This window comes from Amia ocellicauda, chromosome 2, assembly GCF_036373705.1.
Source record: "Amia ocellicauda isolate fAmiCal2 chromosome 2, fAmiCal2.hap1, whole genome shotgun sequence".
Classification (NCBI taxonomy): Eukaryota; Metazoa; Chordata; class Actinopteri; order Amiiformes; family Amiidae; genus Amia; species Amia ocellicauda.
The window spans coordinates 28,881,741-28,894,460 of NC_089851.1; positions in this window are offsets into that span (position 1 = coordinate 28,881,741).

Here is a 12,720-nt window from a genome sequence, read left to right on the forward strand (position 1 = left end):
AAAAAAATCATTACAATGGTTAATATTCAAAATTGTACTGGTGATGGAGATTCAGGGGATAACCAGCAGGTTCTGGGTGGCACGGTGGTGTGGGGGTTAGTGCTGCTCCCTCACAGCTCCAGGGGTCCTGGGTTTTGAGCCTCAGCTTGGGGTGTCTGTCTGTGTGGAGTTTGCATGTTCTCCCTGTGTCTGCATGCGTTTCCTCCGGGTACTCTGGTTTCCTCCCACCATCCAAAGACATGCTGGTTAGGTTAATTGGCCACACTAAATTGTTCTGTGTGTGCATGCCCAGTGATGGACTGGTATCCCATCCTGGGTGTATTCCTGCCTTGTGCCCTATGCTTGCCACGATTGGCTCTGGTGTCCCCTGTGACCCACATGGATAAGTGGTTTCAAAAATGGATGGTTGGATCCCCAGGTTCTGCAGGAGGACACAAATAACAAGTGTAAACACAATAACTACAGAATCAGAAAACAATATTTCACATAAAATACACTATTAAATCACATTAATTAATTAATTAAAAACACCAGATTAATATCATTATATATAAAGATACATAGATGGATAGATATGATCTTAAACTGGTGTTGTCTCCGTAAAGAATATTGCCAGAACCTACTTAGAAATAAAAAGGTGGTAGTTTAAAGTTCTGTAATTAGTGATTTGTGAGTGGGTAAAACTTGATTTGGTCTAGCCTAGGCCTGTTCTAAGTAACCATCCCATCCCAAGTTAATTGAATACATTTACACTGATTTAAAACTGTATTTCAGTGCCATAATTTAATTTAATTAATTTAATGCCAAAATAGAAGAACGAATCATTAATTATAAACTGTTATAAGCTATCCTTTTAAGTGAATGGGTGATAATAATAATTTTGGAGCTGACTGCTTTATTGCATGGTCATTCTGTTCTTGATTTTTTAATGGTAGCAGACAGGCCTCTGCTGAACTGCTACCCTGGAAGCCTTTGAAAGTGAAGTTGTGCAAGTTTATAACTGACTACAGTCATAATAAAACTGCCTGAATTCATCCAATAATTGTGTCAATAGAGGTGTTAGGACTATACTGTATACTTGGTTATATTTTATATTGTATGTTTTGTTTCTTTAATGTTCTCTTTTCCCATTAAAATGTTTTATTCAGGTGGGGAATTTTTAAACTAAAGTTATTTTAAAAGAAACGTAGTTGATTCCAATTCAGTTATTTTTAAGAACATCCAACTCTTATTTACAGAATACAAAACTGAGTCTTACTTTTTGGTCTAGAATAATATATATGTGCTGTTGGGCAAGCTGTTACATTAAGTGCTTTTTAAATGTATTTCTAAAGTAACTTTACTCATTAATAGAAATACACATCTTTGGGACTGTTAGTGTGAGATTTGCATATGTAAATTTACTCCATCTTAATTGTAAATGTTTCTGTGTAATTATATGAAACTGATTTGATTCTGTGGCAGAAAAAAAAAAACGAATCTTAAACAAAACCACAATATAATTGCTTTATGTGCACTATATGCACTAGAGATGAGAATGAACTGGAAAATTAAGCACATTCAACAAATTCATCAATCTCTCTTGTGAAAGATTATGAGAACAAATGGGAATGAATACTAACTTATGGGTAAAAAATCATGTCATACTCTGTGCATACATAGGATAATATCAGATCAAAACAATGTCTGTTGTTAATATAGCTGTATCTGTTTTTTTAATTAACAGACTTAATAAATAACTTGATTTTTGTTTTTTGTGTGTGTGCAATGACAGATAACAACCTGGGGCCTATAAAACCAGGTTAGCTCCAGACATGCCTCCAAAACAGCATGTGTTTCACAAAGATGAAGGTTTTTTTTTTCTTTTGCCTATGTTCTCCATCTGTGATTATGCCGTAAGCCTCCTCCTGTTTGCTCTACATACACTACAAAACAGCAGCCTCATCTAAAATTCACAAAGAATGCTTTTTACTGGAAGCACAATTCTTCGAGGTTCATTATACAGAAGTTATTTGAAGGCAATAAAGCATTGTTTTTTCAACAGGCATTCTCATTGAACTACAGGATGTGATCTGTACCAGACATTCTGTTGTAGTAAGTGAGCAGTTTTACCTTTTCATTGTTACTTTGCACTTGCTCAGCATTTGGTGATGTAGTTTTTCAAAAAGGAATAACAAAGAAAACAACAACAAAAATCCAAAAGAGAAATACCTGCACCTTAAAAGGAATGGCTGGGCTCAGAGACTGATTTCAAACACATTAGATTTAGCAATATCATACATTATATACAGTACTGTGCAAAAGTTTTAGGCAGGTGTGAAAAAATGCTGTAAAGTAACAATGCTTTAAAAAATAGACATGTTAATAGATTATATTTATCAAAATGCAAAGTGAGTGAATAGAAGAAAAATCTACAGCAAATCCATATTTGGTGTGACCACCCTTTGCCTTCAAAACAGCATCAATTCTTCTAGGTACACTTGCACACAGTTTTTGAAGGAACTCGGCAGGTAGGTTGGCTCGAACATTTTGGAGAACTAACCACAGTTCTTCTGTGGATTTAGGCAGCCTCAGTTGCTTCTCTCTCTTCATGTAATCCCAGACAGACTAGATGATGTTGAGATCAGGGCTCTGTGGGGGCCATACCATCACTTCCACTTGCAAATCAATGTATAACTTTTTTGAAATGCGTTTTTCTGGATTTTTTTGTTGTTATTCTGTCTCTCACTGTTAAAATACACCTACCATTACAATTATAGACTGATCATTTCTTTGTCAGTGGGCAAACGTACAAAATCAGCAGGGGATCAAATACTTTTTTCCCCTCACTGTATTCCTCTGTTTCTAAACAATAATAATATTATTGTAAGTATGTAACAGTTGGTATGCTTTTTTCATTTAATTCAAATATGTTCTGGATATGCATGTTTTCAGAATTTATTATTGTGGCTCTAAGATATACCATTTAAAAGCAGCATACTTTTCAAATGGTCCCTATTTACAATAAATGTATCTGTTCAGATTTTTAAATTATAATTATATATATTTTTTTATTTTGCAGACTGCCCATTTATTTAATCAAAATATGCATATATAACTAGGTAAGTAATGTACATGTTAAAAAGAAAAGAGCAGCATTTTGTTTTGTAGCATGAAAATCATGAGAAACACTACACCACAATAAAGTTGGTACTGTTGGTACAATTGAGACAAAGTCTGGGAAGCAATTTCATACCTTAGCATACACAACAGAATACAAAATCCTTTCAACCTTTTTGGTCCTTTTTTGAATTCAGCAGAAGCCATTATCAATCTTCAAGCCCAAAGCTCTGAATACCTGAGCTGAACATCTGTATTTCAGCACCAGATTAATACCAGGGCAATTTTGCCCTCTTGCTATTCATTCATGCAGCATTTCAAATAGAGCACTTAAAACATATGCTTTGATTTTCATACTTTGCTTCAGTACATAATACTGCATAATATAAATGATTACTTAATTAAAATCAAATCAACATGCCTAGTTTTCAGTTTTTTTCTAACCTACAACACAAATTTGTGTTTATTCATTTTCATATCCATAAAGAAAGCTGTAGAATGCTATTTTTTACATTTATTTTTTTATCAGAAACTATATCTGCACCATAACTATTAATGGGAACGCTCCACATTTGAATCATAGCATCGAGGAACCTAGTTAATCTCCTAGGAGAACAAATCCCTGTATTTTCTTGGTATGGGAATAACTTAAGCTAAAGCATTGTGTATTAGAAACCAGAAAGTTATTTACTGGATATAAATATATTTGTTTCTCGATTGTTTACAGGGCTTTTATTTTACCCATGTTGTCAAAACTAAGCAGGGAGAGTTATATTTATTCACGCTCCTTCACTCTGTTATATGACTGCCTGTGTCTTCCTGATTAGGCAGCCTGTAAAATTGCCATCATAGTCTTGATCAGTGCAACCGTATCTTCTGTCGCAATCTGATGTTCATAGGTTGCACTATTCGACCAACTGCATGTGGGTACGGCATTCTCAAATTAATTATCAATACCTGTTGTAGTAAAAGGAGAACTGGGTCAGGTAATTTAAAACCCAAGGGATGCCTTTGCTGACTTTTAATATAAATGATAAATTAAATTGATCTTTGTTACTGTAGTTGTTGCCAAGCACACTCTGTTTCTCAGCTTTTCTCTGGATATACGCATACAGTTGTGTAGATGTTCCTTTGAGAACACTACATAGCCTAGCTTAGCTAATTTATTTATTGCTTTCCAATAGACTTATTTCCTCTGCTGAAATACAGCACATAACAACATTGGATCCAAGAGCCTTATATAAATGAAAGATAAAAAAGGTATCATATCTTAAAAATATTCATTCCACCTCACGCATTTGTTGGAACTACAAGGGTGCTGAAAGGGAAAGCTTATCTTTTTCAGCTCAGCCATGTACATATATGTTTCTTTGCTAAAATAACCATAATCATTGTTCCAATCATTGTTCCATGTTGTTGTTTTCCAGACATAATGCAGATACATTCAAAGTAATGAATCTCTTGATTTTCCCCATCTGCTTCCTAAACACAAACTTTGTGCTGCCACTGATTTTAAAGCATACCATTGTGGTCAAGCTTTACTTTAAGCTGTATTAGTTCAAAAAAGAGTGTTGCACAAATCCCCAGGGGTTAAATTAAGTGCTTATTCATTCATGTCTGCTGTTAATTTTGTCTGTTCTATATTATTGTATTTATTATGGCTAAACAAATTACTGTTGAAGTATCATAAGTATATGCAAGGTTATATACATATATATTTTTGAAGTATACTAGATAATATAGTTATATATATATATATATATATATATACAGTGAGGGAAACAAGTATTTGATCCCCTGCTGATTTTGTACGTTTGCCCACTGACAAAGAAATGATCAGTCTATAATTGTAATGGTAGGTGTATTTTAACAGTGAGAGACAGAATAACAACAAAAAAATCCAGAAAAACGCATTTCAATAAAGTTAAAAATTGATTTGCATGTTAATGAGGGAAATAAGTATTTGACCCCTTTGACTTAGTACTTGGTGGCAAAACCCTTGTTGGCAATCACAGAGGTCAGTCGTTTCTTGTAGTTGGCCACCAGGTTTGCACACATCTCAGGAGGGATTTTGTCCCACTCCTCTTTGCAGATCCTCTCCAAGTCATTAAGGTTTCGAGGCTGACGTTTGGCAACTCGAACCTTCAGCTCCCTCCACAGATTTTCTATGGGATTAAGGTCTGGAGACTGGCTAGGCCACTCCAGGACCTTAATGTGCTTCTTCTTGAGCCACTCCTTTGTTGCCTTGGCTGTGTGTTTTGGGTCATTGTCATGCTGGAATACCCATCCACGACCCATTTTCAATGCCCTGGCTGAGGGAAGGAGGTTCTCACCCAAGATTTGACGGTACATGGCCCCGTCCATCGTCCCTTTGATGCGGTGCAGTTGTCCTGTCCCCTTAGCAGAAAAACACCCCCAAAGCATAATGTTTCCACCTCCATGTTTGACGGTGGGGATGGTGTTCTTGGGGTCATTCCTCCTCCTCCAAACACGGTGAGTTGAGTTGATGCCAAAGAGCTTAATTTTGGTCTCATCTGACCACAACACTTTCACCCAGTTCTCCTCTGAATCATTCAGATGTTCATTGGCAAACTTCAGACGGGCCTGTACATGTGCTTTCTTGAGCAGGGGGACCTTGCGGGCGCTGCAGGATTTCAGTCCTTCACGGCGTAGTGTGTTACCAATAGTTTTCTTGGTGACTATGGTCCCAGCTGCCTTGAGATCATTAACAAGATCCTCCCGTGTAGTTCTGGGCTGATTCCTCACCGTTCTCATGATCATTGAAACTCCACGAGGTGAGATCTTGCATGGAGCCCCAGATCGAGGGAGACTGACAGTTATTTTGTGTTTCTTCCATTTGCGAATAATCGCACCAACTGTTGTCACCTTCTCACAAGCTGCTTGGCGATGGTCTTGTAGCCCATTCCAGCCTTGTGTAGGTCTACAATCTTGTCCCTGACATCCTTGGACAGCTCTTTGGTCTTGGCCATGGTGGAGAGTTTGGAATCTGATTGATTGATTGATTGATTGCTTCTGTGAACAGGTGTCTTTTATACAGATAACAAGCTGAGATTAGGAGCACTCCCTTTAAGAGAGTGCTCCTAATCTCAGCTCGTTACCTGTATAAAAGACACCTGGGAGCCAGAAATCTTGCTGATTGATAGGGGATCAAATACTTAATTCCCTCATTAACATGCAAATCAATTTATAACTTTTTTGAAATGTGTTTTTCTGGATTTATTTGTTGTTATTCTGTCTCTCACTGTTAAAATACACCTACCATTAAAATTATAGACTGATCATTTCTTTGTCAGTGTGCAAACGTACAAAATCAGCAGGGGATCAAATACTTTTTTCCCTCACTGTATATATATATATATATATATATGGATCTAAGATAAATTCCAAAGTGAATACAACAAATATCACTTTGCCCCCCTTTTCATATTTGTTCCCCCCTCAAAACATAACCTATCCTTCAAAAATGAAATACCGAGGTCAGTTTTTACAATTTAATGCCAGTGTTATATTGTCCCACTCATTGGTGGTCCCCCCCTTTTTTCTTGAAACAAAGCCTGCATCTTTTTTCAGGCTCAGAATATTTGCATTCCATCTATAACACATACGGATAACTGCCCTTACTCAACAAGACAGTATGAGCAATAGAAGGCCCTCACACTATTGTTCCCATTTTCTATAATCACTATTATATTTAAACTTCCTGACAGACTGTCATTGCAGTGTTGCTGTGCAAAAATCTCCTGAAGCCAATTATTTATATTCGTATATATTGCCTATACATATATCAAATAGCCAGGTGCAAAGCATTTTATTTTGTCCTTTTAATCTACAGATTGTTTTGCCATTTCTGCATCTCTGTTTCAATGTGGGATACATAAGCAATAAGACCCAACACACTGTAAATGTGTTAACATTTTTATATACTCTGTTTTTATACTTTAGTGTTACACCACAGATAACTGACATTCATTTGTTTTTAATGTTTTTATTTTGTGTAATTTTTAGTCAAGTCTGGCACATGATCTTGGAACTTTGGACCTTGTTTTATGTTGCTTTAAGGAATTTTGTTTGGTTGCAGGATTTTTTTTTTATTGTTTTGCCTTTGTATTATACATTTTTCTTAACAAAATTGTGCCGTACTGAATACTATATTGTTTAGGTTGTATTATATTGTTCTGTATTTGCTAAAAACTCTATACCAACTGTTCAAATGTGCACTGGGCTGGAAAAGGTATAGGCTAGTAGTATTCGAGATGTATCAAACGGCATTTCTCTTTGATAAGCTCTAAACTTGAGTGGGTGCTTCATTAAGAAATGTTTTTTCTGTTTTATCTTGGCATACCTAATAGCTCTAAAAAGAACTGGTTGATTAAATTACAGACACAGAGTGTTGGTACAGACAGATGTATGTTTTTGTTGTTGCTCAGCCTATTGTGCTGTTTAAATGTTTACTGTTAGACTGTGCTTGTGCTTGTTTACAAATCAAATATATAGGTTAACTGTTATTGGTGGAGAACCATAAAATGCTGCTTGATTAAAGTTTAACCATGTTCTACTTTTTGGATGAGAATCTCACCACCTGCAACTAAAGATCAACCAATTTGGGAATGTATATTATTAAATTTTTCTTCTCTGTATGCAGCCAATGCAGGTCGGAGCTGCCCGCCCAGGATTCGAACTGCACACCACTGGCGCCCCTCCCCATCGCAGTGGCTCCAGCGCGGTACAGTGTTAAGCCCTCTACGCCAAAAGACCGGGTCTCCCACCATGGGAGGCTTAACACTGTACTACTTATTTACCGAAGGGTTACGTTACTTTGTAACATGCTTATTATAACCCGAATTGGCCCCGTTATACATACACACCATTAACCATTTACCCTGGTTGATATTACCTGGTTGAGTTGTTTTCAATGCAAGTCCTTTTATCGGGTTACAAACCTGAATAGTGTTATACATATTGGTCATTTTCTTATTTATTTATTGATTGCCAGGGTCATAATGCTTGCATGGCACCTCACTTACTAAGAAACCATTACAACCCTATAACATCAACGTTGCACCTTTAACAAAAACATATTTTGACCAATTTGACTCAAAATATGTCAAATAATCTGTTATACCAAGTGAAAGGCTGGTTTCACCATTCTATCCCCTGTGTGTTGCAGGGAATACCTGTGTCAGATACGATTCTGTTAAATTACTGTAGATAAACTTGAATGCACATACAGTAGCACATGCATGAAAGCATACTGAATCTCATTGGGCATGTAGACATCTCGCATCCTGCATTTACATTATGTCAAAATTCAATCCTCATGCACTAGACAGTTGTCAACCTCTTATGCAGATGAAAACAGATGGCAAGATATACAGCAACCTGTCTACCTAAATAAAAGGACACATGTGACAAAGTGTCAAAATCCATCACATATATGTCTACAGAGTAGTGAAAAATCAGTGGCAATGATAGTGGAAAGCTGCTCTCTTCTTACATTCTGCAAGTATTCCCTTGTCACTCAGAATACTATTCAATTTATCTGGATTTACCAAACATCCTCTTCCAGTACATTTCAATAACTGTGAATAAACATAATTTTATAACATTGGTCGGGCAAGTGTCTGTACCAGACATACTGTGCTTTTGTGATGTGAACTATTTTTAATTGAAATCTTATATATGACATGGATGTTATTCGGTTATACAGTACAGTTGATACCAACTGCCACTGAACCAACCATAACATATGCCGCAGATAGAGTGACAGATTTGATTAATTCATTTTGTTTTTAATCATTTTTAATTACAGTTAAATATGACATATTATTTTGTCAAATGTAGAGACCTTTTTTGGAATAATAAACTGTGGCTTAATGTATCTGTTTGCAGTCAATACTAAATCTAACTTCTTAGGGAATTTCTTAAAATAACATAGCAATGCAATCAAGTATTGGAATTTGTTGTTTTCAGTTTGCCCAAAAATGTAGTGCTCATTATAACCCTTAAGGCATGAACATAAGTAAGAGATTGGTAATATGTTTTTGGACCACATCCATCCATCCATCCATGTTCAATAAGTAATTAATGGAGTACAGTCAAGGAAGGCAGGAGCCTAACCCAGTGGGCACAGGGTGCAAGGGAGCGTACACCCTGGACTGGATGCCTGTCCATCACACAGCAGCACTAATACAATACACATCTCCCGTAGTCCCAGGAGCTGTGAGGTAGCAGAGCTAACCTGTGCACCACTGTGCCACTCTTCTTGGACTATATCAAGATATATATATATTTGAGTATATCATCCTTCTTTCTTTCTTTGATTGTCATGGAGCTTCATCTCAGTAGTTAACATCAGATCTGTTTCCTTGGCAACTTGTTACAGCATTCAAAATTATTTAAGGAAAAGACTGCCAGGTGATTCCGAGCGGTTCACAATGCATGGATTAATGTGACAGTTCATGTGCATTTGTCTTACACAAACGTGGCTGTGATGCTAAATGTAATACCAATTTTTTACCCATCTGAAAGTTGCAAACATTAGGGGAAACGCTACAGAAAATTAATCATATAGTAAAGCTAAAATGAACCATTGGATGATCACTGGAGGAATGTCTTTTGAATTACATCCAACTCATCTGCACTGAGTGGCCACTTCATTAGGTTCCATGAAATAGACTGCACATTCAGTGACAGCGTCACATGTTCAGACTATGCTATTTAAAGCAGGTAGGCAGGTATCTAAGGATTCTGTTTGTGCAATTCAGAAGGAGAATAAACAAGACAAAAGATTTAAGCAACTTTGAATGGGGCATGGTAGTTGGTGCCCAGAGTATGAGTATGTCATAAACAGCAACCCTGGATCCATCCAGCTGGCTGTCAACAGTACAGGCTGGTGATGGTGGTGTGATGGTGTTGGGGGTGTTTTTGTGGCACATATTGTGTCCCTTGATATGAGTGGAGCAACGTTTGAATGCCAGAGGATATCTGAACATCATTGCCAAACACATGCATCCCTTCATGGCAGCAGTGTATCCATCAGTGAATGAGTTATTTCGGCAGGATAATGCTCCATGTCACAAGGCTGGGATTGTCCAGGAATGGATCCTGGAACATGAAAGTAAATTCAGCTCACTGCAATGGCTTCCCCAGTCACCAGATCTCAATCCAATCAAGCATGTGTAGAATGAGATGGAAGGAGTAGAGATCCACTACCAGTCAATTTGCAACAACTATGGGAAGCAAGGGCGCATCCCTGTGGCAGCTTTCGACACCCTGTTGAGTCCATACCCTGATGAACTCAGGCTGTTCTGAGGGCAAAAGGGGGAGCAACTCGCTATTTGTTCATGCACCTAATAAATTGACCACTCAGTGTAAACTGGATTGTTGATTGTTGATACATTTTATGATTCCAAGTAATTGATTAGATTACTATATATATATATATATATATATATATATATATATATATATATATATATATTATCACATTAATATATTTATAATTAATTTAAGTGCTCAAAAGGTCTATGTGGACACGTTTTATATATGTAACGTACAACAAATAAATTCAATACATGACAAATATGCCTACAGATTAGTTTTAGTATCAACAATAATACATTGAGTTTATTTTCATTATTATGGTTTTCAAACCAACTGGAGCTCTCTCAGTTACTCAGATAATCAAGTTATTTTATAAAGTTGACACAGGGTTCATGGTCTTTTGCAGTTGATGTTCTAAGAGATTATTTTGATTCTGCATACCACTAGCAGCAACAATAATTTCAAGCCTGTATTGAGACTATTAGCTTGGGCTAATAATATGATTTGGATATAAAATAAATATGTTTTTAAAAACAAAATTCAACAAGAACTGTCACAGTTATATAACTGTGACAACATAATCAAAATGTTGATTTGGCTGGTTCATTTGAAAAATAATTGAACTGCATATAGATAAAAGATCTTGCTTCCATGTTTAATAAATAAATAAATAAATACATACATACATACATACATTGCTTCTGGCATCTTCCTTAACTCATGAATTTAAACTGGCAGTTATTTCCAAAGTGCTTTAACGGGTTATCTCTGAGGCACTGTCACTGTCTTGTCTCAAAGGAACTCATTACCCCAGGTAAGCCAGACTTCTGGGATGGCTTTTCGTTGAAATGACAATTCAAAATCATGTGGATTGGATTGAGTTGTGAATTTGCTAGAATTAGGATATTACTTCTGAATTAATGGCATGGACTATGAAGCTGTAACTCAGTAGAGCACTGGAAACGTTTTGAAGAAAAAGCAGATTTGTATTACTGCCGATCACCAGGATATGTCCTGGATTTAGAATGGCTGAATGGTCTTTCCCACTCGGCTCATTTGTACAACAAATAATGTCCTCCCACAGTGCAAGATTAGTCTCATAGCCTAAAGATCCAGTGACTGTGTTTCCTTGGTAATGTCACTGCACAACTGGTAACCTCTATGAAAACAGGTTTGAGTAACAGTGACACTTACACTCTGCAGTTTCTGTTTCAATTTGACTGCAATCAGTGTGTGAAAAAGGAAAGCTTAAATACAGTACAATATTTAACAGAAGTAAAGCTTTAAATACAGTCTTACTTCTTTAATAAGGTGGTGTCTATGTGCATTTTGTTAGTTTTTGATGGTAGAAAGTTCTAAAACTTGGTAGTTAGATTAATTAAACTGTTTCCCTGTAACAGATAGTTCTAAAGTGTTTACTTATTTTCTGTGTGGGTTTACATTGTCTTATATTACAATAGTAAAAGCTTCCAAAGCTCATATGTATTCATCATGTTGGTTAGGCTTTAAATTCATCGACTTCTATGTAGAAAGAGCAAAAATTCTGGAAAAGGTTCAAGCCTACATTCACCCACTTTGCGGTGATATACATTGATTTGTATTAGTAGGTTTCTGTACAAAGCATTGTAAATGCATTTATGCAGCCACATGGGTGTTAACACCTTTAAAAACATAATAAAAATCTAATAGGAAAGTGTTCCCTGTGGTTGTGGTTATTCTTCCTATATTTATTTATTCCCTTAACTACCACAACATCCTATACCTAAGAATTATTATTTCCAGACATTTGGGTATGTACCACATTATTATTGTTATTATTATTTAATTTAGCTGATGCCTTTATCCAAGGCAATTTAGATATATAAACACTACATTATAATGTTGTTTACATTATTAGATGCACACTGTAATGATACAGAGCTGCTCTGCTGTGCCGAAGCTGGGACATTCTTTGAGTGCAAGATCCCGTGCACTACTGATGCCAAAAGAATTGTCTGTTTTTCCACGCTGTAGCTTCGTGGGATGGCTCATCACAACGCAGTAGGTCTAAAATCACTATACTTTGCATTGAACCTATGAAAACATTAAAAGGTTTTCAAGTGTCATAAAAAGAATTGTATTTTACTATGATTATGTATGTATGTATGTATGTATTTAGGCCTATTTGTTTATTTTAGATTTGTAGTTATTGTTATTGTTATTGTTATGACCCCACTATTAGTCTCATTGCACATAAGCCATAACTAGGTTTTTTGGCACCCAGGGCAAGTAAGTATA